At 39.6% G+C, this 22561-nt stretch overlaps 1 long non-coding RNA gene across 1 annotated transcript in view; it reads left to right on the top strand.

The window, feature by feature from the left end:
* Nucleotides 1-251: 251 nt before the first annotated feature.
* LOC121313837 overlaps nucleotides 252-22561 on the top strand; it is a 45953-nt gene continuing 23643 nt past the window's right edge. The window contains exon 1 of the long non-coding RNA XR_005950048.1: nucleotides 252-602. This is a non-coding gene — a long non-coding RNA (uncharacterized LOC121313837). The remainder of the gene's footprint in view (nucleotides 603-22561) is intronic.

Here is a 22561-nt window from a genome sequence, read left to right as displayed (position 1 = left end):
GAGCACTGGCTCCCACTGAATGTGAAAACGTTGCAAATGATGTCAATATTGAGCTCTGAACAGAAATAGTTGAGCTAGCTCAGCTCTTTGGATTCGATTCCGAGACCATTGACAGAATTGTGACACAGTGGAGGAATATCCACTTTAACAGATGGGAAAACACATCTCAAACTGTGCCTTTCTGGGCTGAAGTCAACACGTTTCGTGATGCAGGAAACAGCAACCCATTTGCAGACTGTTCACTGGCAGTAGCAATACTTTCACTGCCCCACTCTAACAGTGAAGTTGAATGTCTGTTTAGTCTAATGAATGTTGTCAAGTCAAAGCTTCAACACCATCTGGCTATAAGCACACTAAACGCTATACTGACTGTGAGAACTGGGATAAAACTCTTCGGCGAATAATGCTCCACTTACAACCTACCTGACACTGTTACAAAACGAACAGGAACAACGGCAGTCTACTCTTTCAAAGTAACAGCCATCCAGCAGCAGTCAGCAGCCTGAACCATGCACCGGTAATCCAGAACCATTTACATCTATAGAAGGGGAATGGGACAGGGATGAGGACATTATGCAGATTTAGACATGGATCAATTGTAGGTATGTACTAAGAAGCATTTGTCAGTTTGCTATGTGTAACACTTGGTAAAAATTATTTCTAATTCACTTTCTAATATTAAAGTCATCAAAAATGTCACTGACAGTGCATGCTTTAAACCATCAAAGGCAGCTTGGCATTCTGGCCCCCAACTCCAGGTAACACCCTTCCGTTCGAGGTGGATTAACCCTTTGCGGTCCATTTTATTCAGAGCTTGTCAGGAGTGTCAGGTCCAATTTATTTTCACATGTGCTGTTTATTTTACACGTGTTGTTTAAAAAAAAAAAACAGAGTAAAACAGGTTTAAAAGACACTGAATCGCAAAAGTACACAGTTATCACAAAACTCCTCAATAATGCAATTCAAGTCATTATTTTATTATTAAAAGCTCTGAAAATGTCAGTGTGGCAGAGCTCAGCTCTGCCCTTTAGAAATTGGCAGGGATGGGGTTAAATTCCCCTACCTGCCTGGGTTGATTGTGTTCAGGTGGCTGGGGTTGATTAGTTGATTAGCATAATTAACAATCAATCAGCGCCCAGCCACCTGACATAAAAGGAGGCCTCTGCTTCTCCATAGAGAGAAAGGAGCTGAGGAAGCAGCTTGGTAGTTTGTGGTGTTTGTGGTGTTTGTGGTGTTTGTGGTGTTTGTGGTAGTTTGTGTTTTTGAAATTTTCTAAATCCTGGCATTGCCCAGCCTAGAAACCTTTATTTTTGTGAGTTTTGCTTTTTGCTTTATTTGTGTTTAAATATCTTTATTTTTTGCTCTTGTGCACTTTTATTTTTGTGTTTATTTATAAGTTGTTATTTTTTGAACTGCAGTCTGTCTCTGGGCCTCTATCCACTCGCCAGCCTGCCACAGTCAATTATATTCTTTGAGCGCTGGATGCAGAAGCAGCTATCTCCTTTGTTTATATCTGTGTTATCTCTCTGGTGCATGGGGCTATCAGATGTGTCCTTTCTTTGTTTTCGGCTTCATTCGGCTCCCATCGGTCTCACTCGGCTCGTGTCGGACCTGATAAACCACAAAGGGTTAACGGGGCAGACAGCTCAGCAAAGTTATGCATAAATGTGTGATACCATCCAGACATGCCTAAAAAGCTCTGTACTTCTTTTACACTACTTGGTATAGGAAAGTCCATTATGATGTCCATTAAGATGACATTTTTCCAGATTAAGTGTGAGAGTAGCTCGTAGAAGTTTGTGAAACACTGCATCAAGATCCTGGAGATGTTGTTTGGGAGACTGGGAATAGGCAATGACATCATCGATGTAAAAAAAAAAAAAAAAAAAAAAAGCATATTTTCCCCTTCAGTTCCCCCAGGATGATGTCGATAATCCTCTGAAAGTTGGCTGCTGCATTTTTAAGCCCAAAGGGCATCATTCTGAATTGGTAAGGGCCTAGAGGGGTTGTGAAAAATGTTTTGTTTTTTTTTCTATACTGCCAACATCTGCTGCCCCCTTGTTGCAGTCAACAAAAGTCATATGTGTGACCAGGCCTTTCGACTTCACAAGCATATACGAACTCCACTATGTAAATGACAGTATTCCAGGACACACAAAGGCTATTAACAGAAAATCAACATATTTATCATGTTTAATTTATTGATGCTCAGGTTTTTTTGTAACTTTTTTCAAGGAAATAAAAAAGTCAACACATAGGTAATGTAAAATAATTAGCTTTATTAAATTGAGAAAACCAGACTATATACTTTTAAATGTCATGTATTTTCCTGTTAGGTCCTTAAATAACTAAATAAAAATCAGCCTCCCTCACAGATGGTTTACAAACACAAATAACACTATGTAACAAAATTTTTGTTCCTGGGTAGTAAGTGTTATTTCCTAATTGCTTATGCCTCAAAAGTATAGAAAATGGCTATTATTCCCCACAAACTTTGCTTTTGTAACCAGGACAGTGATATTTCAAAATATCACTATTTTCAATGGGAAAATGTGTGTCTTTTCGTTCACATAAAGTCAGAAAAAAACAACATATGAATCCAAATTAACATGTATTTATACTAAAGTAATATAAAAATGACCACAAAAGATTTAGAAGTGAGTAGTTTTTCGATATTTACAATTATACTGTATGTGAATGAAAAGACACACATTTTCCCATTGAAAATAGTGATATTTTGAAATATCACTGTCCTGGTCACAAAAGCAAAGTTTGTGGGGAATAATAGCCATTTTCTATACTTTTGAGGCATAAGCAATTAGGAAATAACACTTACTACCCAGGAACAAATTATTATTATTTTTTTTTTTGTTACACAGTGATGATACTCAAGCGTCAAAAAAGAGAAACAATTGCGACTGAAGACTGAAAGTATAATAACGTTGCTTAGAAAAGTGGTTTAAAAAGTATTATGATATATTTTGGATGTATTATGTGTACTTTAACATTACCTTTCATAACAAATTAACATCAACAGACTGTTATATTCTTACAGTAAATACTGTATTACTAATTATCTTTGATTTAATTTAATTTATGAATTATCTTGCTTGTAATACTGATCTTTGACAACATATACAATGAAAAAGACCAAAAAACGAGGAGAATCTGAAAAATTGCAAAATTTCAAGCAAATGAATATCACTGAGACAAACTCGCATGAAATTTTACAAAGGTAACAGTTATTGGAACACTATTATTTTCAAGTTTTATCAACCCTCCATAGGACGCTGTTACTTTCACGTTGTTACAATGACTGGGCTTAGCTTTGATAAAGGGTGGAGTCTTCCCCAAAAAACTATGCCAAACTTTAATCTCAAATTAGTCTTTGTAGTTATTATTTTCCGATTAATATTGTATAATATCAGCAATATAAACCCTATTTGCACTGGACTTGTCGTACTGTATTAATTAAAATGAAGTAAGAATGTCACTCTTGCATATTCCGTTTTTTTTTTTTTTAGTTTTGTAAAATTAAACACTGGATGTATTTATTGCAGATAATTCCTTGCTTTATTTATATTGTCATCTGACCGAAAACGTACAAAGGTTAGGCCAGGTTAAAAAAATTAGACCAGCTTTTACCAATTAAAAACGTCTATATACAGCTATGGCCAAATGTACTGCATCATCCTAGGAATTAACTAATCATTTTGCTTCATAAAGTCAAATGAAACCTTCTGAATAATATTATGTTATCATATTGAATTACATACCGCTTTGTAGTTTTCCATATACTTATGAATTCTTATTAGTATTTATTTATAACACTTAAAATGAATTATTAAACAAATAATCCAAAGATTTATTTTTTATTATGATTATTTTATTTCTGAATGAAGCTAACACATTTTTTTTTTTTTTTTTTTTTTAATACAGCTACAAAAACCGGGACGATTTAACAGTTTTACCATTTCTGACCGGGGCAAAAAATGTAAGGTTAAAAACTGGTCCAATCCCAGCTTTCTCGAGAGATCTGGTAAACAAACCTAAGTGTGACTTTATGAATTTCAACCCAAGTTTTACACGAAAGTTAATGATAAAAACAAGCGTCACTTTGTGAGATATTGATGGTCACTGTAATAATTAATTATATATGTAAGTAGATATTTAAGAATGAATTACCGATTTCATTCAGAACAGTTTTTAATCACCTCTTGTCTTAAGTACGTGTGGTGCAACTGAAATAAGAGAGCGCTTACTTATAAACCAAGTAACGGCTGAAGACTTTGAGACGTACGTTCTAACTTAGGAATGAATTTACCCATAGCTGGTGCAACCAATCCCAGGTGTAAACGTCGAAGTCTTAACCACAACGAGAAAGTAAACTCGATCTCACACGTCCAGCCTCCATACTGCGTGCAGCCAAAACAGCATTTTGATTGGTAGACTCTCCTATCATTCCTCATATGTGTAGCCAAAACAGTAGTTTCATTGGTAGCACCTCCAGTCATTTATAATGTGAGCGGCTAAAACGACAATTTTGATGGTAGTAAGAGGGCGTGTATGCTGTCATGTACACTGCAGAAAGCGAAGTTCGCTTCTGCAATACGTTTGCCCTGAAGTGCAAAACAGAAATACAAATAAAAAACACACATTCAAATAAAAAAAAAATATATATAAATACAAAAAACCGACAATGCAACGGAAGTAACCATTGAGGCCACTCCCACAGATACCTAGCACAGTCCCCGCGTCTCCACCTGTTACTGGAGAAGTTGAAGCTGTTTAGAAAGTGCACGTTTAACAATTTAGTTGGCCGTGGTATATTTCTGTCAGTATTATAATTGGTATCGTAACGGTAAGCCATGCCCTGTCACATTGACAAAAGAAACGTGCACAGCAGGGAAAATGGCGCTTGGATTATAGCACACAGGCGCAGGAACAACCGGCGCTACAGGTGCTACAGCATCTAGGGACCGCAAAATAATGTTTCATCAGGTTTCAAAATGTGTCAGATAATTTTTTACAATAGGCGTGCTTAAAATTGAATTTGTCCTACAAAGCTATAATGTCATTTAAATATATGAAAATTAGCAGTGCTTGATTTGTACAGAGAGGTGACAGGGAGCAAAGAGTAGTGTACCACTATTTTATAAGTTGGCTGTGGTATATTTCTGTCAGTTATAATTGGTATCGCAAGGGTAAGTATCATGTTTACCATAAAGGAGTTTGTGTACAGTAATCATGGTTAAAAAACAATATTTTAGTTTAATTCTGGCATCGATGCCTGTGAATTTCTAGCTAACCCTATATACATTGGTATTGCTTAACATTTGATGGCTGCACGATGGCTGTACATCTAACAGCATATAGTATTTACCCAAGGTTTGATGATATAAAAACAACTGAGAAGTGCATTTACATGATCTTCGAGTGTTGAAATTGCATTAACCTCAATGTCACTGTGTAAAACACTTAGTGCTTTTCGAAAACAACTAGAAATTCACAGGCATCAAAGCCAAACCGTTAGTATTACTGTACACAAAACAAATTTATGGCAAACATGATACTTACCGTTGTGATACCAATTATAACACTGACAGAAACACACCACAGCCAGCTAAGTTACTAAAGACTCAACTTGCACTTTCTAAAGTCTCCAGAAAGAGGTGGAGAGTGTGCTGGGTATCTGGGAGAGTGGCCTCAAACGTTACTTCCGTTGCGTTGTGGTCTTTTTTGTATTTGGGTTTTTTGATTTGTATTTGTGTGTGTGTGTGTGTGTGTTTTTGGGTTTTTTTTTTTGTATTTGTCCAAAATATATAATCAAGAAATATCTGGCAAGATAGAAAATCCTGCCACAGCTAACAGATTTCTAGCATCCCTGCCCTGGTGAGAAGTAAGCACACCCCCCTCCCCTTGGAATATACAAAAGTGAGAGGGCCCTTAAAAGAATCTCTAATATTCTCTGTTGTAAAGCAATTACATCAGAGCCTCTGATGCAAAACCGTTTGTTCACATTTGCTTGGGAATGATTACCTAAAATAATTTTAAAATTGTGACAGGTTTGCATCAACAACCCAAATCAAATCTCAATAAAATGGGACTATTACACAAAACAAAGATAATCTGTTGGTTATACTTTTAGCAAGGTGATCGCTAATATATTCATTTTAGTTATCAATTAAGGGTTTAGCATTTAATCATTAGGAGAATAATGCACGGCCCTGATGACAGAACACTGAAAGACTGTCTGGAGTGTAGCCATTGCTTTCCTCTGTATAATCAGGCAGTTGATTCTTACTCATTTGCCATCTGTTCTACACCTCCAGTTGGAATATTTGTAAAGTTATTCAGGTCGTTCCCACTGCAGTAATAATTGCCGTTGCCAAAAGGCAAAATAAAAAGGTGTTCATTGGATGTAATGGTTAGACAGCCTGCACATGATAACAAAGTTGACAATAATGGAGTCTTACATGAAAATTAGTAGTTTTTCCATCTGATCACATTCCTTCAGCCATATCCTTGTGTGACAGGGCAGAAGCCCTGCTGGTGTAAATAGTATGTGGGGGAATGTAAGGTTGGCAGGGATATGGTTAAATCTGTCCTTGCCAGCAATTACAGATGTGGCCATTCCCCATAATTAGTTATTTAAGTTACTGCTTATATAACATGTATAATGTATGGAAAAAGAAAGTATGTTTAAACCTGTAATTAGCAGCTGAACTGGAATAATAACTTCTTACATGCGATTCACTGCGGTTCACTTGATCGTTAGATTTCAATGAATGCAAGATAGATTCCAAAATGTGATTCGGTATTAAAAACTAAATATTCAAGCAGCAGTAATGATTATAAAAAGTTATTTGCTGCTGGATCTCTCCGCACTTGTATAACATGCACTAGTACTGTACCTGCATAAAATCAATATAATGCATGGGTACACAGATATTTCTAAAATCGACTAGGGAGGGGAAGCTTAAGTAGCAGATTCATCATCAAAGCTCCTAACACATGCTGGGTAGACGATTATGTTATCAAAGTCAGCTGTTTGAACACATAGGCACAAAACACTGTACAAGAAGATCAAAAATGAAACATAAATAGCTACATAAATATTCTTCTGAAGCAGAAGGGTACCTGTCAGCATGAATATCACAGAGTCATCTTTTACAGCTTATTCAACTGCTTGTACATCTATATTGATGAAAAGAAAATCATATGTCGACTCATCATACCGCAATGGGTTTTTTACATTACTGTGGTGCTAGACCGACTTCAAAATAACTTTGATATACATTTGTGACAAACTGCGGGTGTGTGGATATGTGCATTCGCTGTTGAGTGACAGGCAGGAGATCGAGACAGAGGTTGTTGTTGATACACCCCACAGGCAAATGGGTTTTATTTACATATTGTGAACAAAGACAACAGTTCACGTGACACTACCGACAATGGTAACACACTGGGGAATGTACATAAAGCCAAATAAAAATGCTGTACAATAACTATCAAATTAAAGGTGCCATGAATATGGCGTGTGCTACTCCTTAATGCTTAGAGGTACCGCTTGCACATCTTGCTTTACTTGATGGGGATCTACGATACCCGACTTAAACTTTACTTGCATAGACAAAAACCCCGACTCTGGCTACACATCCAACCGTCAGTGGCTTTGACTTCTTCTTTTGGCTCCAATCCTGGTTCACCATCACGGCGATCATAGGATTTCAGCAAGGTATTTCAGTCTATGTCCGGCTGGCTTTGCAGTAGCCCTCAGGTGAATAAACTGCACCTTTTTATACCTGACGCCCCGCAGGCTCTACCAGGAGCGTCCATTAATACTTCATACTTCCATTAATTAATTGCAATAATTATAATAAACACATGCCATTTACAATATACATTTACACAAACAACCCTCTTCATGTGCAGGGCTTTATAACATTTTTAGCTTGTCAAAATTGCAAAACATCCAAAATTGCATGGATATTCTGAGGGCATATGATTGTCCTTTGATCTCACAAGCCTAAAGTCAGAATTGATTTTATGGTGAGCTATCCAGAGCAGAAGTGGGCAGGCTACTGATCCTGGAAGACAGCCCACTCTGGATATGCTTGGTGTCTGGCCAGTGGGGGTCACTGTTGTGTAATGAGGAGAAGGAGTCCCTAACACTTTCCCATCTCCACTCCTGGGAGCATTAGAGACAATGTGATGCCCCCTTTGGAGTTCCCAGCAAAGTTCAGCCTCTGCTCAGCCTGGATGAGAACCAGGGTCATTCAAGCTGTATGACTCAGCCTGCACTCCCCGTGGCAGTACTTTAACTGGATGAGCCACTCAGGGACCCCTTCTAAGCAAATTTTTAACAATGTAGTTAACTAGGACATCACTTCGGGGCTGATTTGATTGTCAAATGTCAGTGCAAGCCACTTCTGTTTCATAGGACTGTGTTTAAAAACTATGTAACCTGCAATGCATTCATATAAAAGTAAAAGGTTTGAAAATTGAAAAGGGTCAATTTCACCTTGTAACAAACTGATGTAATTGTTTTTATTCCATGGCTTAATGAGGTTATGAAAGAGAAAGTCATTAATTAATGTATTCATTCAACACTACATCATTTGTTTGACAGTTTGTTTAGCATAGGTATAGGCACCCTGCCGTTTCATTTACCTAATTAATCATTTACCTGTCTGTATATTAGGGTTGCCACCTGTCCGAGTTTGACCCAGACTGTCCGGGAATGGTCATCTGTGTTCGGGTGGCAGGAATAACAAACCCAGATGCCCTAATGTCTGGTTTTAAGTGAAACGCTTAAGAAACACCAACCTTCCTTTAATATTTTCTTTGACAAACCATACAACGGGACATTTTGGAGTGGAATTTATTTTGTCTTTAATGGCGGTTTGGATTTGATCAACAATGATACTTCTACCAATCAGTGTGTGGCATAAAGTGTGCGGTCCTGCCCTCTGACAGACTGGTCTGGTATGCAGCACAGGTTAAAGAAGCATGCGCCGGACAAGGGAAAAATGTGTCGGATGTCAAAGTGAATATGAGAATGGCAGCGATTGATGAAGTCAATTTGCTGAAGAAAATTAAAAGCAGATCGGACATTTCCATCAATGGATTCTGGAAATCTGGAATTTATGCTGAGATCAGAAACTCTGAGGCAGTGTAAACTGTGCCTGCTACTGTGGTACCTGTAGTACTGTTCTTTTTTAGGTTAAGCAGTTTGGTGTTGTTTTTATGTAATTTTTTTTTTTTTTTACAAGGGGTTAATTAAGTAGCAGCCAAAATTGTTTATGCCAGACTTGTTAGAAAATATGTAACAACAGTGCAAATTTGCTTTGGCTTGTTATTGTCGATACATGTAGATATTACTATCCACCGTGCAGGTATCGCATCCCCTAAACAATATGTTAAAATAAATTGTTTCTTCATGTTATTAAAAAAGCTGATTTTGCCAGCGCTTGCTAGTCTATTAACCAGTTTTAAATTTAAAGAGTTTTAGTTTCGGCTTGTGAATTTGTGAACGTGCTAGTGATAAATGCCAATTCAAAATAACCTATAGGTTATCTATAGAATACTTCTATAGGATTTCTATAGAAGACCTATAGGCTATTGTATTGAACCTATAGGTTTTTTATAGAGAATTGGGACATTTGGCCGATAGGTCTACAGAAACTTATATGTTATTATCGTAAGGGTAATACCAGTCAAAATTTCCAGTTATACGGCACATTAGTTGCTTAAGGAATTTTCATTATCTTATTAGAAATGTACTGTTTAGCACTGATCTGTACATTCTATTGTGTTCCCAGCATTTTAATAATGCTTTACATTACATTAAACTGCGTGCGATTAAATGCATAACCTTTACAGTAAAATATGGGTTACTCACGATATATAATGGTAATTAAACCACATATATGCATGCTTATATGTATAAACATTGCATATTCAGTGGTAGCCATTAGTAACATTGAAAAACCCAAACCAAATTTGAGTACATTTTGACTCATTTTGTCTTTTTTTACCAACACACAACCAATAGTGCCGTCTTTTTTAACATTTATTATTGCTCACTATTTAATTAACTTTCAATAACAATACATTTATTTTATTTTTTTTACCATTAGTCCAACATTAAAACTACTTTTCAGAGAACTCTAGATATAAATATCTAGTTAGTCAAATATTACATAATTTGTAAAGACTGTGTGGTCCAGTGGTTGAAGAAAAGGGCTTGTAACCAGGAGGTCTATGGTTCGAATCCCCGCTCACTCACTACTCACTGTGTGACCCTGAGCAAGTTGCATAACCTCCTTGTGGTCTCCTTGGATAAAGGCATCTGCTAAATAAGCTAATAATTATATGACCAGATTCTGATACTCCTTAAATTGTGCCAAAAATATAATAACCAAGTTTCATCACAATCAGATAAGTGGTTCTCTAGATATTTAAGAATCTCTAAATTCCATAAATACAAAATACACCATGAACATTCAAAGCGTCCTGTACTTATCCCACCAATGAGGATAGCTAAGTAACCCACATGCCTTCAATAAGGTCAAGTGGGTTGTTTATGGTTATCTTAATTTGAAATAACTATAAAATGCTAAGATACCATGTTTTTTATATTATCTGTGTTAAGGTTATTTTACCACGTTCTGTTCTTCAGCTCTAGCTGCCTGTCATAAACATATGTTACATTGGCTAGATCATCCAAAATGTATTTATATTAGTAAGCATCCTGATGCCTAGTGATATATTGCCAGCAATACAATGGGAAAGTTGAGCCAAAATAGGTTATCACTTATTGGGTGATCTAGCTTTGGTTAAGTATTTCTATGGTAGGCAACCTGAACTGAAGAGCAGATCCCCAAAAAATATTAATATATTTGATCAATGGCAATAAGAACAGATCATAATTACTGAAACATTATAAAATGGTAAGGGGACAGCAAAAAAACAGTACATGTAATTTTAACATACCTAGGGGATCGTGTATCAAGCGTTTGACAGCCTATCGCTGAGTTTACGCTGGCTTTAAAATTTCCCAGTATGTCTCATGACACTTTTGGCAAGTTAAGGCAGTTAGCACAGACAAAATACGCTCTGCCATGCAATGCGCTCCGTCGTTCATTAGCCATGCATTTTAAGACGTGTGAAGCTTTAATTATATACAAAAGCAAATTGTAGATTGGGCTCATTTGTAAATGGAGTCTAATATTAGAATTAGATTTGTGAAGCGACAGAACAGCTGTGCCGGCTCTAAAAGGGTCCATAAATAAGTCTGAATTCAAATTGGTCTTATTTGGGCGCAAAGAAAAAGTCAGAAAGCAGTTCATAGGAAAGAGTATCATGGCAGCAGTCACATATTTCTTATGACGGAGAGTGCAGGCTCCTAACCTTCCTGAACAATCCAGAAACAAAGGCAGAGTACTGAGAAGGGAGAGTATTTAGGGTCCACATTATCCTATTTGTCCAGTGGTTAAAGAAACAGGCTTATAACCAGGCGGTCCTCACTTCAAATCCCAGCTCAGCCACTGACTCACTGTGTGACCCTAAGCAAGTCGCTTTACCTCCTTGTGCTCCATCTTTCGGGTGAGACGTTGTTGTAAGTGACTCTGCAGCTGATGCATAGTTCACACACCCTAGTCTTGTATCTTGTAAAGCACTTTGTGATGGTGGTCCACTATGAAAGGCGCTATATAAAAAACTAATTATTACTAAATATATGTTACTTATATTTTTATATTACATTTGTAAACTCAGGGAACATGTTAAAACTTCATGTGAGGCGAGAGTGTATTAAATGGAATGTCCAGACAGTAATTTATGTGTACAGAAATAAAATAATTTATTTTTATTTTCTATACACAACAAAAAGGATTAAATAACAAACAAAAAAACAAAATGGTGTGAGGGAAGGAGTGCAGGGGTGAAATCCAAAACAAACTGATGACTCGTCTTTAATTTGTCTTCGTGGTGACCATAAACAAAAAAAAAAAGACAAAAGAAATGTTAGTATTTCAAAAAAAAAAAACCCGCTGCACAAAACCAGTCTCTCCCTTCACCCGTTACTCCTCCTACTTTTTCTTTCGGACCAACCCCGAACACAGTAGTACGTTCCCTTTAGTATGTAATGTCCCGCCTCTGTAGTCAGTGGAACACCAATCCCCAACTGACACGTGTCCTTATCCTTCACTTGACTCCAGTGGCTGGAATTTACATACTCGTACTTCCGCCCCTCACCAAGGTGCCGCCCCTCAAAAAGATGACTTTTGCCATGGTCACGAGATCTTGGTAAGGGAAGTCCCGAGTTGGTTTGATGCCATCTACTGTCGGGAGGCTGAATCACAGACCGAAACCCCTTTGACTCATCACATATCCCACCCCTCAGAGTGGAGCCGAAGGAACACTCGGAAACCTCTAACCCTTCCCTTTTACCTCCCTCCCGGGAAAAAAAATCAGCATTTTGATGTAACTTACCCGCACGATACCTTATTTGAAAGGCGAAGGGTTGGAGCGCCAGGTACCACCGCGTAATCCTAGCGTTTGAATCCTTCATCGTGTCTAACCACTTTAAAGAAGCGTGATCTGTGATGAGTACAAAGGGTCGTCCCAGAAGATAGTATTTTAAAGATTCCACTGCCCATTTCACTGCCAGGCATTCTTTCTCCACTACCGAATACCTCTGTTCTCTGGGCAGTAACTTCCGACTGATGTATAGTATCGGGTGTTCTATACCATCTCTCTCCTGGGACAGAACCGCCCCCAGACCAGTCTGCGATGCATCTGTCTGCAGGACGAACTCTCGGCTGAAATCCGGGCTTATTAATGCTGGGGCCTGACTCAAATTAGTTTTAATAGATTCAAAGGCTGTCTGACACTCTGCACTCCACTTAATTTTATTTGGAGCGTTCTTTTTAGTGAGATCAGTGAGAGGGGCGGCTATAGTGGAAAAGTGTGGAATAAAGCGGCGGTAATAACCAGCCAACCCTAACAGTGATCTCACCTGGGTTTTCGTGGTAGGTACCGGTGAATCCAACAAAGCCTGGACTTTTGAAACCAACGGTTTCACTCTACCCTTACCCATTATGAAACCTAAATATTTAGTTTCTTCTTTTCCAATAGCGCACTTTGCCATGTTCGCTGTGAGCCCCGCCCTCCTCAGAGACTGTAAGACGGCTTCTAATCTAGTCAAATGTTCTCTCCAGGAAGAACTATAAATGACTACATCATCGATATACGCAGCTGCATACTCTCGATGAGGTTGTAAAACCCTGTCCATTAGTCTCTGAAAAGTAGCAGGCGCTCCATGAAGTCCGAACGGCATAGTACAAAATTGAAAAAGACCCTCTGGGGTTGAAAATGCCGTTTTCTCACGAGAGGCTTTCGTTAATGGAATTTGCCAATATCCTTTCGTCAGATCCAGAGTTGAAATAAACCGAGCTTGCCCCAGTTTGTCTAAGAGTTCATCTACTCGAGGCATGGGATATGCATCAAACTTGGAGATAGCATTCACCCTCCTAAAATCGATACATAATCGTAGTGACCCATCTGGCTTGTCTATTGGTACTATTGGGCTACACCACTCACTTCGGGAAGGTTCAATTACCCCAAGTTTCAACATACACTCCACCTCCCTTCGAACAGAATCTCTCCGACTCTCTGGAATGCGATACGGTCTCTGTCTAACTCTTAGACCTGGCGGAGTGATAATAGCATGTTCGATCAAATGCGTTCTTCCAGGCACGTTAGAAAACACATCACTGAACATTTTAATTAGATTGCTTACCTCTTCACGCTGATCAGGAGTTAATTGTTCCCCCATCGGGACCTCAATTGCTGACTCTGACTCAATTGAGGGTCCAAAATCCTCTCCCTCCTGTACAGGAGATATAAAATGGACTTCCCGTTCTTTCCACGGTTTCAGGAGATTAACATGATAAATTTGACTTTCTTTCCGACGCCCAGGCTGTCGGATCTCATAATTGACTTTACCAATTGCTCGAATAACCTGAAAGGGACCCTGCCATTTAGCAAACAACTTAGATTCCGATGAGGGCAACAATAACAACACTTTATCTCCAGGTCGAAAGTTCCGAATTCTTGCATTTTTATTGTAGCTTTGTTGCTGCTTCTGCTGTGCCGCTTTGAGATTGTCATGTGCCAATCGACCGACTAATTCTAAGCGATCGCGTAACTGCAACACGTATTTTACTACATTTTTAGACTCCTTTGACTGTTCTTCCCAGCCTTCTCTTATGAGATCCAAGATACCCCGCGGCTGCCGACCGTACAAGAGCTCAAACGGGGAAAACCCCGTTGAGGATTGTGGTACCTCGCGAACTGCAAAGAGCAAGTAGGGAAGCAGTTTAGCCCAATTGCGTTTTTCTTGATCTACAAAGCGGCGCAACATATTTTTCAAAGTCTGATTAAATCGTTCAACAAGCCCATCCGTTTGTGGATGAAAAACTGAGGTTCTAATTGAACGAATTTTCAATAATTTATATAGTTGCTGAATACAGTCTGACATAAAATTAGTGCCCTGATCAGTGAGAATTTCTTTCGGGATTCCCACCCTAGAGAATATTTTTACCAATTCATTCGCTACAGCTATTGCATTCATAGAGCGTAAGGGAACAGCTTCTGGATATCTCGTTGCGTAGTCCACTACTACTAAAATATACCGATATCCTGACTCTGTTCCCTCCAGAGGGCCTACTAAATCTACACCAATCCTTTCAAACGGTACCCCAATAATTGGAAGTGGAACCAGAGGTGCGGGGCGAACTGACTTAGGGGCAGCTAATTGACATTCAGGACACTCCGATACATACTTCCGCACAAGACCATAAACCCCAGGCCAAAAAAACCGGGCCAGAATTCGTTCCTGAGTCTTTTCAGTTCCCAAATGACCTGAAAATGGAATGTCATGCGCCAATCTCATGACTTCTGACTGAAAAGGCCTAGGAACCAATAACTGTTTTACGAGCTGTCCCGTCCCGGGAGCCCGGGTTATTCTATATAATAAGTGCCCAGATACAGAAAAATGCGGAAATACCACCGGTTGTCCTTCCTGCATATCCTTCCCCTCGATATATCTAACCCGTTTCCAAGCATACTGTAACGTGGGATCATTTTGTTGTTCATATCCCAAGTCAATATCTCGGTCCCAATGGTTAGGTACACAGAGAGGAGTGTCTTTTATTACATGACCTTCCACCTCAGTAACCTCGCAGCCCCGGTTACACTGAATACCTACTCCCTTTCCTTGCCGTTTCAACGATTGGTTTACTTTTGTGTCAGACCCCTCCCCTTGTCGTCTCAGAGTTCCCTCATATTTTTCCACCCGACGCTCTCTTTTTGTTTTTCTTGGGCGGATTTTAGGGTTAAACAGGTCGGATTGCAACGGAAAAATCTCGCCAATTGTTTTCTCCTGTTGCTTTAATTGTCCCCTGGTAGAAACTAAGACCATTTCCCGACCTAAAATACGATCAAAAAACGGCCAGTCTCTTCCCAGGAGAACAGGGTATGGTAAACATTGCGCTACAGCCACTTTAACGCAAGCTGAATAATCACCTACAATAAGTCTAACTTTAGTGGTGGGATAAACCCGAGTTTCTCCATGAATACAGGAGATAGCCACTTTACCCTGTGGCTCCCAGGCTACCCCATCCAAGAGAGCTTGCCGAATCAATGTTTGTGCACACCCAGAGTCCGCAAATGCGTAAGTACTCTTTCCCCCGACCTGTACTCTTAACTGATAAGGGCCCTCCCGACATTCCCCAGTGTTCCTACCTGTTACTGCTGACCAGGATCTTGTCGCCAGGTCCACCTTTCTTACTGGACAATTCCTGGCAATGTGTCCAGGCTCATTACATTGGTAGCACACTTGGTTAGGAGGCATCAACGGAGTTAATCTGTCCTGCGAGTCCGCGACCGGCAGGTTAGGGGGATTCTCTCTCGCCCAGGATGGGGCTAACCTCGACCTCCATGGTCTGAAGGTCCGGTTACCCCCTCTGGGCTTCATTGGTTGGTTGGTCCGAGTTAGTTTAGGGGCAGGAGTGGGGTCTGACCCGGCACCTTCGTTTGCGTCTTCGTAGGCCTCCGCCAGGAGGAGGGCATCCTCGAGAGTGGTAGGTCTATTCCTCTTAATCCACTCTCGATTCCCTGGCGGTAGTATAGACGCAAACTGTTCTATAACTATTTTCTGCACCAGTTCTTGGGGTGTATGTTCTTCTGGCCGCAGCCACCGGGTGCACTGATCTAAAAGATATTGTCCCGCAACCCGGGGCCGCATCCCCTTGGACAGCTGGTATTCCCGAAAACGGCGCCGGTATGTTTCCTCCGTGATCCCGAGGCGTGAGAGAATGGCTTCTTTAACTTTAACATAGTCCCCTGCATTCGTGGCCGTCAGGGCTCGATACGCTGCCTGAGCTTCCCCTGTCAGGCAGGGTGCCAATTTCATGGCCCAGTGTTCCCTAGGCCACTCTGCAGCCTCTGCCACTCTCTCAAACGTAATCAAGAAAGCCTCGGGATCATCTTCCGAAGTCATCTTCTGAAGAATAGGCTGAGCTGCAAACATCCGGGCAACCGCTCTCTCTGATGTTGATATTGATAGTTTTTCTACCAGCTGTCCCAAGAACTGGGCGAGCTGTTCCAGGTGCCGTGTCTCTCTCTCCTCTCGCTTCTCCTCCTGCTCCCTAAACATTGTCAAAACTGTAGCTGGATCCATTTTCACTTCTGACACCACGTGTGAGGCGAGAGTGTATTAAATGGAATGTCCAGACAGTAATTTATGTGTACAGAAATAAAATAATTTATTTTTATTTTCTATACACAACAAAAAGGATTAAATAACAAACAAAAAAACAAAATGGTGTGAGGGAAGGAGTGCAGGGGTGAAATCCAAAACAAACTGATGACTCGTCTTTAATTTGTCTTCGTGGTGACCATAAACAAAAAAAAGACAAAAGAAATGTTAGTATTTCAAAAAAAAAACCCGCTGCACAAAACCAGTCTCTCCCTTCACCCGTGACTCCTCCTACTTTTACTTTCGGACCAACCCCGAACACAGTAGTACGTTCCCTTTAGTATGTAATGTCCCGCCTCTGTAGTCAGTGGAACACCAATCCCCAACTGACACGTGTCCTTATCCTTCACTTGACTCCAGTGGCTGGAAGTTACATACTCGTACTTCCGCCCCTCACCAAGGTGCCGCCCCTCAAAAGATGACTTTTGCCATGGTCACGAGATCTTGGTAAGGGAAGTCCCGAGTTGGTTTGATGCCACCTACTGTCGGGAGGCTGAATCACAGACCGAAAACCCCTTTGACTCATCACAATCAATATAAAGCCATACATACAAATAAAATAAGAAAATGCATTAGTACGTTATAAAACGGTTTGTTTAATATTATAGGCACCTTTTTTTAGCGGTTGCCTCTGATGATGGTTCCAGATGGATTTGTAGCTGCTGGGGTGTTTACGCTTCAACCGTGCAGCTTCGAATTTTTTGTATTCTTACTGTGATTGGCTGCAAAGACAACAGGGCTAACCAGAGATTGGATCATGTTTGTTGGGATGGTTTTTCTTTTGTAGAATTTCCTAGTATCTGAAGACACTGTATTCTGGGAGATGTAGTTGTTAGTGGAAGTTGTAGGGGAGGCAGACAAGCTGGGCAGCAAAATTGCTATGCACATTTTTACACATTAAATGTAAATTTAGTGCGTATTTAAGATCTTTTAATTCATAAATATGGCAGATATACAGCTTATCTGGACAGCTGCCCTTGACTATCACTCTCTTTCTCCATCCTTTTCTGCTAAAACCCTAGGTGTCATTCTTGACTCTCAACACATCTCTTCGCTGACATGCACTTGTCGCTTCTTTCTCAGCAATACCGAACCTGCCCTTTTCTCACTACTTATTCCACCCAACTACTGGTCCAAGGTCTTGTACTCTCCATATTGAACTATTGTATCTCTCTCTTTGCTGGTCTCCCTGCTTTGGTTATCCGCTCTCTTCAGCTCATTCAAAATTCAGCTTCTGTTCTCCCAACCTCGCTACTCTCATGCTATCCCTCTGCTTTGCACCTTTCACTGACTACCTATCTCCGCTCGCATTCAATTCAACACCCTTGTTCTTCCCTACCACTCTCTTCACTTTCCTACCTTCATTCCCTTGCGTCTCTCTGCACCACCTCTTGCCCTTTCCTCCTCTATGGATCGACTGGTTATGCCTTCCCTCCACTACCCATCCTGCCATACCTGCTCCTTCTCTTCCCTAGCCCTTTTGTGTTGGAAACAGCTAACAGAGAACTTCAGGACTGCTCTGTCTCTGACTGAGACTAAACTGGCAAAGTGGCAAGGAACTTTTTAGGTTACACGTCGGGTTGGGATGGTGGACTAGGAGATCTCCCAGCCGGAGCAACAGAGAGAAAAGCACATTTATCATGTAAACCTCTTGAAGCCGTGGTTGCAACATGAGGCATTGTTAGTGACACAAGCAGATGACGTGACAGACCTTGGACCTGATCTTTCTGTTTTGGCAAAAATGGGGTTAGTGCAGATTGGAGACAATCTGACACCAAAACAGAAATGTCAGGCTCGAGTGCTGGTGACTGAATTTCCTGAAGTGTTCTCTCCAGTCCCGGGGCAGACTCCAGTAGCCCAACATCACAGTGAAGTTGTGCCGGGGGTGCAAGTTCACTAGAGGCCATGCCATATACATGAACACAAATGGCAGGAAGTAAAGGTGAAAATTGATGAAATGCTTCAGCTGGGGGTAATAGAGGAGTCCCAAAGTAACTGAAATAGTCCAATTGTTTTAGTGGATAAGCCAGATGGATTGACATTGACACGTCTGTACTCAATGCGGTTTCTAGTGTCTAGGCACAGATCATTTTATGATAAAACTAGATTTAACGAAGGGGTACTGGCAGATACCCCTAACTCCGGAATCTAAAGAGATAACCATGTTTCCAACTCTCTTCGGGTTATACCAATTTAACACCATGCCCTTTGGGTTGCATGGAACGCCAGCCACTTTACAGCGGATGATGGATCACATTTTGCAGTCCTATCAGCAGTATGCCGCTGCTTACATTGATGACATAGTTATCTACAGTGAGGATTGGGCTAGTCATCTGTGTAAAGTAGCTGGGCTCACGGTTAACCCGAGAAGTGTGCAATTGGAAACAGTCTGAGTATTTGGTAGTACATAAGATGGATGAAATTATTTCATTCTATTTTCTAATTATGTTTAGAAAACAATTGAATGCGAACAGCCAATCAGCTTCCAGATGTAGCAGACTTCTATTTTGCATAGATGCCTGCTGGAATGTTGAAGTGCTTAACTGTGAATTATATTTTAAATCAATCTGTGCATAAATACCATCTTTTTCCCTTAACATTCTAATCTACAACTAATCTGATAATATAAAAAGCTACTTAAACATATTTTCTGATGCTGGTCTAGAGACAATGGAAATCATGTCTGTGACAGGACATTGTAATGAAGGCTCAATTTGCAGCTACTGGACAGCAAATCAACAGGGAAGACACGATTGGTCCACAATTCTGTCATTGGCTAGATCCAAACAACACCCTTCTTCAAAACCAGCCAGTCAAATTCCCAACCTTGTTTCAGTTCTTTCAGCACCAGCCAATCCACTCCCTGCGTGCTTGAATGACGCCCCGCCTCCAACAACAAGTTTAGCGTCAGACTCAATAATATATGGACTATTCAACAATTGTACAAATGTCCAAATAAATTATAAAATGAAAGACCCCAATAAATAAATATGCTAGCAATAATAATAATAATAATAATAATAATAATAATAATAATAATAATAATAATAATAAAATAATAATGTTTTCTCTACGTGGATGTCATTTTTCTATTCTAATTATTTTCTATTCTCAGTGGAATGTTACCTGGCGAAATATCAGAAGTTCAAGGTAAATATAGGTTTTAAAGGTTTTTTTTTTAAAGAGAAAACAAATAAAAAAATTGTTTTTTAATGGCAATAGAACCCTTTCAATGCAGGATCTACCGTGTGGTAGATGACCTTGACTTTCACTAACGCCCTCGCCTTCGGCTCAGGACGCATAACTCCAGTCGCGGTCATCTACCACACTGTAGAGCCTGCATCGATGGGCTCTATCGCAGCCTTAAACAATTACTAAAACAAAAACAAATGTATTGCTTCTACTAGGCCTATATAAAAAACACGTATAGTTTGCTTTCAATTTTAAAATGATTGTGATCTGTTTGAATAAAACATAACATTGCATAATATTTTAATCTAGGCACAAAAGTATTAAAACAGAATAATATAACCATGTACAGTGACAAGGAAACGTTTGTGAACCCCAATGATAATTATGGAAATTCCATAATTTTACCATGATACCCTTCCAGTCCAGAATCCAGTCTTTTTTTAAATATCCAATAGAGCTTATATTAACCAATTCCATGTCTTTTGAAACAAAATGATAAATGAATTAGACAAACAATGAGTAATTAAGATTCAGGGTATGTGAGAAAGTAAGTGAACCCCTGGTTTTATCAGCTCAATTAAGGGGATAATTAGAATCAGGTATTTAAATAATTAGGCAGATCTTCAGGGGTGAGTTTGGGAGGCCCCACCCTATATAAAGATTAGAAACTTTGTGAGTTTGGAAACGCATCATGCCACGATCAAAAAATAAATCTCTGAGGACCTCAGAAAAACAATTATTCATGCTTATCAGTCTAGAAAGGGTTATAAAACTATTTCTAAGGATTTGGGGCTCCACCAATCCACTGTCAGACAGAAAAACAATGGAGAAAGAACAAACTGGAAAATCATCAAGGAAGTCACAAAGAACCCCATAGTAACATCCAAGGATCTGCAGACCACTCTCGCCTTGGCTTGTGAGTGTTCATGACTCATCTATCAGAAATAGACTGAACAAGACTGGTGTTCATGGAAGGATAGCCAGGAAGAAACCACTGCTCTCTAAAAAGAAAATTGCTGCCCGTCTGAACTTCGCCAAAGAGCACATAGATGATCCACAAGATGAACATTGTCTGGAACAATGTTCTCTGGACAGACGAGTCAAAAGTAAAACTTTTTGGCCTCAATGAGAAACGTTATGTTTGGCGAAAACCAAACATTGCATTCGAACAGAAGACCCTCATCCCAACCGTCGGGCATGGTGGTGAGAGTGTGATGGTTTGGGGCTGCTTTGCTGCCTCAGGACCTGGATGGCTTGCCATCATTGACACAACCATGAATTCTGCATTGTATCAGACGATTCTTGAGGAGAATGTCAGGCCATCTGTCTATGAGCTGAAGTTGAACCGAAGGTGGGTCATGCAGCAAAACAATGATCCTAAACATACAAGTAGATCTCCAAAAGAATGGCTGCAGAAGAAGAAATTCTGTGTTTTAGAATGGCCTAGTCAAAGCCCGGACCTAAACCCCATCGAAATGTTGTGGCAGGACTGTCCATGCAAGGAAGCCCTCAAATGTCATCAAGTTGAAGCAGTTCTGTAAGGAGGAATGGGCCAAAATCTCTCAAAACAGATGTGAGAGACTGACCAACAGTTACAGAAAACGCTTAGTTGAAGTCATTCCTGCTCAAGGTGGTGCCACCAGTTACTGAATCTAAAGGTTCACATACTTTTTCACACATGGATATTGAATGTTGAATCATTTATGGATAAATAAATGTTGAAAAAGTACCATGTTTTTGTGTCATTTGTTTAATCAGGTTATCTTTATCTATTATTAGGACTTAGATTAAGATCTAATAACATTTTAGGTTTGAAAAAAATATGTGAAATATGTGAAAATCCTAAAGGGTTCACAAACTTTATCTCTGCACTGTATATGTATTCATTAGGTGCGGAATGTAAGAAAACCAGGTATCTTTTTACATTTATACTGTAGGAAATGACCAGGCCATTTGGGGTTTGTCCTCACTTGCCAGAGACAAACTTCCAAGGGATTTCCAAGCATCCCATTTGGCCTTGTTTGCAAAGTCAAGCATGCTTGGCTTTGGAACATTATAGGCTCCTTGTGTAGCTTGTTGAAATATATGCTCAAATGTTTCTAAACAACAGATAAAGCAGCAGTAGATATGGTTCTTATAAAGATTGCAGATTACAGCTAACTGCACAATAAAACCATTTAATCTGTAAACGAAGGCATGCTTGACTTGCATGATCTGCATTAATTAATTTTCAATTAACCTTAAAACATTTTTTACCAAAGCTTTGCTTCGGGTAAATGACTGTGTTCTCAATTGCTTTGAGGTTTGTACAATGCTAGCACCTGAATCATTATCTGACATTTAAAAATCATTCATATATTTACAGTAAATATATCACCACATAGTTCTAGTCCCATGTGTAAACAACATATGAACAGTTTTAAAAAGTGTATTTAAAAAAAGCTATAGTGTAAGAATTGGTAAAGCAAACAGGCATGGAAAACATGATTCATTTCTCAAGGGCACTTAATGTCGGCTTTTGCAGAAAAAAAAAAATTGAAA

The sequence above is a fragment of the Polyodon spathula genome, chromosome 4 (genome assembly GCF_017654505.1).
Source record: "Polyodon spathula isolate WHYD16114869_AA chromosome 4, ASM1765450v1, whole genome shotgun sequence".
Classification (NCBI taxonomy): domain Eukaryota; kingdom Metazoa; phylum Chordata; class Actinopteri; order Acipenseriformes; family Polyodontidae; genus Polyodon; species Polyodon spathula.
Note: the sequence above shows the minus strand (reverse complement) of the source record. Positions and strands in the feature narration are given on the sequence as shown.